The sequence below is a fragment of the Oryx dammah genome, unplaced genomic scaffold, assembly GCF_014754425.2.
Source record: "Oryx dammah isolate SB20612 unplaced genomic scaffold, SCBI_Odam_1.1 HiC_scaffold_27, whole genome shotgun sequence".
NCBI classification, from domain to species: Eukaryota; Metazoa; Chordata; class Mammalia; order Artiodactyla; family Bovidae; genus Oryx; species Oryx dammah.
Window position 1 is genome coordinate 134,010,845 of NW_024070211.1, and position 5,076 is coordinate 134,015,920.

Consider the following 5,076-nt stretch of genomic DNA (forward strand, 5'->3'; position numbering starts at 1 on the left):
CTCTAGATTCTTTGGGAGTCACCTGTGAGGTCTCATGCATTACAGCTGAATTGCCACATGTCTAAAGTTTTATAGCAGGAAAAAGAATTGCATCTATAACAGCTTCAAGGAGTACAGCCCTGTACACAAGTTCCCCTAATCAGGTGGGACCCCCACAGCTTTTCTCCCTATTATCTGGAAACTGTCTGAAGTCAAAATGGACATAAATGTGGGACACAGGTCAAGTCAGTGAAGATAATAATTCTGAAGGTCAGTTCCAGTACAACAGCACGAGGCACTCCACTGAACTGCTCGCTAGTAAAAATAATGCAGATTATTTTTTAAAATATATTCATGTAAAGCCTCTAAAAATGGTCTTAAGGATAAAAAGCCAATGAAGAATTACATATTCAAGAAAATCTACACAAGTTTGGTTAGGGGGTCTATGGTGTTTCAACCTAGACAGTTCCCTTCCTCCCTTCTCCAAGCCCAGCAAAACAAATACTCCACTCCAGACTACTTGCAGCCAAGAACCCAGGGCTCCCTCTCCCCAGCTCCCTGCTAGAGGGCTTCTTTCCTTGGGGGAGCTGAACATCAGTGTTTCTTATCTTTTCCCCAATTACCTATTGCTGAATGTCTGCAGTTGTCAGGGGGACCTCCATTTTTCCAACCAGTTCTCACTCATGGAATCGAGGTTTTATTGTGGGGGCAGTGAACTGAGATTACCAGGCCTGTGATGGCTCTTCCTCCAGCTCTTAGGATGGTGTTTCCACATCAGGAGAGGCAAACCAAAAGGAACTCAGTTCACCACCTCCTCTCCATCAAGAATTCAGATCCTAAAGCACATGTGTCACTTAGAGAGAAGCTTGACATTGTCCCCACCTCCAGCCCAAAGCTTTAATTAAGAGATTTTCCCTGGTGGGAAATTAGTAGACATTAAACATACAACTCTTAATTTCTTACCAAAGGAGCTGACTATTTGCAACAGAGCATGGAGAAGTTCAAGCTTAAAAGTGCTCACAAGAATAATGGAAGTTATGGTGACAGGCAATTTGAAAAGAAATGCATGAATTTAATGAAGATACTGCCCAGACTATAGGCTGGTTAGTTTGAAGGAGAGAACTAAGCACTAAGTTAGCAGAGAGAAGCCCTCTTGGTACAAAACAGACATCAACAGAAACTAGGTTTTAAAGGAAGCCACAGAGAATAGACTTATGGACATGGAGAGAGGGGCGGAGAAGGTGAGATGTATAGAAAGAGTAACATGGAAACTTACATTGCTAAGTTGCTGCTGCTAAATTGCTTCAGTCGAGTCCAACTCTGTGCGACCCCATAGACGGCAGCCCACCAGGCTCCCCCGCCCCTGGGATTCTCCAGGCAAGAACACTGGAGTGGGTGGAAACTTACATTACCATATGTAAAATAGATAGCCAAAGGGAATTCGCTGTATGGCTCAGGAAACTCAAACAGGGGCTCTATATCAACCTAGAGTGGTGTGATGGGGAGGAGATGGGATGGAGATTCAAAAGGGAAGGGATATATGTATACCTATGGCTGATTTGTGTTGAGGTTTGCCAGAAAACAGCAAAATTCTGTAAAGCAATTATCCTTCAATTAAATTTTTTTAATTTTTTAAAAAAGGAGCCACAGTTTGATTGGTTTAGTTTCAAGGTTAATTTATGCCCTAGGACATTGTTGAAATGAAGACATACAAATGACCAATAAGCACATGAAAAGATGCTTAACATCATTAGTCATCAGGAAAATGCAAGTGATGACAATAATAAATATCACTTCACACCCATTACGTGGCTAGAATATAACAGTCAGATAATAACAAGTGTTGGTGAAGGTGTGAAAAAATTTATTATTCAAACACTGGTGGTAGGAATGTAAGATAATCCAGCTGTCTTAGAAAACAGTGTGAAAGTTCCTCAAACAATTAAACCTGGAGCTACCCTATGACTGAGAAATTCCACTAGTAGGTGTATACTCAAAAAAGAAGAAAATGAATGTTCACATAAAAACTTGTACACAAATGTTTACAGCAGCATTATCTATAATAATCAAAAAGCATAAACAACCCAAATATATATTACCTGATGATGGATAACAAAATATGGCCTAATCTGAAACCATAAAACTTTTAGAAGAAAACATGAAAAGTACACTCTTTGGTATCAGTCTTAGTAATATTTTTCTGGATATGTCTCCTCAGGCAAGGGTAGTGGTGGTTTAGTCACTAAGTCCTGTCCAACTCTTGCAACCACATGGACTACATAGACTGCCAGCCTCCTCTGTCCATAGGATTCTCCAAGCAAGAATATTGGAATAGGTTGCTTTTAACAAATGCAAAAATAAACAAATGAGCACTCACTTTGGCAGCACATATACAAATAAATTGGAATGATACAGAGAAGATTAGCATGGCTCCTATGCAAAGAGGACATGCAAATTCGTGAAGTATTCTATATATTTCATCACTATTCACAATAGTCAGGACATGGAAGCAACCTAGATGCCCATCAACAGATGAATGGATAAGGAAGTTGTAATGCATACATACAGTGGAATAATACTCAGCTGTAAAAAGGAGTAAGTGTGACTCAGTTGAACTGAGGTGGATGAACCTAGAGCCTGCCGTACAGAGTGAGTAAGAAAGAGAAAAACAAGTACCGTATAATAAGGCATGTGCATGGAATCAAGAAAAATGGTACTGATGAACCTATTTGCAAGGAAGAAATGGAGATACAGGTGTAGAGAACAGACTTATGGGCACAGTAGGGGAAGGGGAGAGTTGGACAAATTGAGAAAGTATCATTGATGTATATGTGTATAATAGATAGCTAGCTAGTGGGAAGCTGCTATATCACACAGGAAGCCTGGCCTGGTGCTCTGTGATGACCTAGAGGGATGGGATAGGGAGTGGATGGGAGGCACAGGGGGGAGTGATTCATGTTATTGTATGGCAGAAACCAACACAACATTATAAAGCAATTATCCTCCAATTAAAAAATAAATTGAAAAGGAAGTAAATGAGACTACATCAACTAAAGAGCTTTTGCACAGTGAAGAAAACTATCACCAAAATGAAAAGGGAACCTAGTCAATGGGAGAAGATATTTGTAAATGATATATCTGATAAGGGGTAAATATCCAAAATATATTTTAAAAAGCTAGTACAACTCAACATCAAAACATACACACACAACTTGATTTTAAGAATGAGCAAAGAATCTGAATAGACCTTTTTCCAAAGAAGACATAAAGATGGCCAACAAGCACATGTAATGTTCAATAGCACTACTTATTAAGGGAAATCCAAATCAAAACCACAATGAGATATCACCTCATACCTGTCAGAATGGCTATGTTTGGAAAAAACAGCATATAATAAACGTTGGCAAGGATGGGGAGAGAAGGAAGCCCTCATACACTATTCATGGGAATATAAATTGGAGCAGTCACTATAGTAAACGGTATCATTTTTTCTTTGAAATATTAAAAATAGAACTACCACAGGAACCAGCCATTCCACTGACTCCTTTACCCAAAGAAAGTGAAAATAATCTGAAAAGAATATTCATCCTTATGTCCATTACAACATTTTTTATAAGAGCCAAAATATACAAGTAGTCTAAGTGCCCATCAATAGATGAATGGGTAAAGAATATTATTCAGCCACAAAGAATGAAATCTTGGCATTTGTGACAACATGGACAGACCTAGAGGATGTGCAAAGTGAAATGAGTCAAGCAAAGAAAAAGTACTGTATGGTTTCATTTCTATGTGGAATCTAAAAAATAATGAGCAAATATAACAAATCGGAAACAGACTTATAGATACAGAGAACAAACAGGTGGTTGCCGGGGGTTCCCTCCCCTCCCGGAGGGGGAGGGAAGTGAATGGATGACACAAATATGTGAGTGGGATTAAGAGGCACAGACTTCAAGTTACAAAATAAATGAGTCACACGGATGAAATACACAGCATGGGGAAGAGTCATTAATGATGCAATATCTCTGTATGGCAGCAGATGGTAACTAGACTTATCATGATGAACATTTTGTAATATATAAAAATACTGAATCACCATGTGTTCTAGGAACTAACATTGTATTGTAGGCCAATTATACTTCAAAAATAAACAAACTCATAGAAAAAGAGATCCTATTTGTGGTTTCAGAAACAGAGGCAGGACAATTGGATAGTGAAGTGAAAGTCACTCAGTCGTGTACGACTCTTTGTGACTCCACGGACTATGTAGTCCATGGAATTCTCCAGGCCAGAATACTGGCGTGGGTAACCTTTCCCTTCTCTAGGGGATCTTCCCAACCCAGGGATTGAACCCAGGTCTCCTGCATTGCTGACAGATTCTTTACCAGCTGAGCCACAAGGGAAGCCCAAGAATACTGGCGTGGGTAGACTATCCCTTCCCCAGGGGATCTTCCTGACCCAGCAATCAAACCGGGGTCTCCTGCATTGCAGGAGAATTGGATGAAGGTGGTCAAAATGTAAGAATAGTTATAAGACAAATAAGTACTGAGGATATAATATACAACATGATTAAAATAATTAACACAGTTGTTCTTTTCATGTTATATATGAAAGTTATGATAGCAAATCCTGAGAGTTCTCCTCACAAGGAAAAAAGCACTTTTTTCTTTTCCTTTTCTATCTATATGAGATGATGGATATTCACTAAGTTTATTGTGATACTCATTTCATGATGTATGTAAGTCAAATCATTACGCTATTCACCTTAAACTTATAAAGTGTTATATGTCAGTTATATCTCAATAAAGTGTTATATATCAATAAAACTGGAATAAAAAATAAAATACATTTTTTAATACTTTAATGTGGTCTATCCATAAAATGGTATAATTTTTGGCCATAAATAGGAATGTAGTACAAATACATGCTATATCATGGATAAACCTTGAAAGCATGCTAAGTTAAACAGCCACAAAAGACTACATATTATGTGATTTCATTCATGTGAATAGCCCAGAATACAAAAATCTGAAGAGATAGAAAGTAAAATAGTAGTTGTTTAGGGCTGGGAGATGGGAATGGGAAGATAAGAGCATAGTA

General features: G+C 38.4%; 1 non-coding gene across 1 annotated transcript; it reads left to right on the forward strand.

Annotated features, from left to right (window-relative positions):
- The first annotated feature begins 2,348 nt into the window (after positions 1 to 2,348).
- On the forward strand, positions 2,349 to 2,457 carry LOC120855281. Its single transcript, XR_005719240.1, has one exon. It is a non-coding gene; the product is annotated as a U6 spliceosomal RNA (small nuclear RNA).
- The last annotated feature ends 2,619 nt before the right edge of the window (positions 2,458 to 5,076 follow it).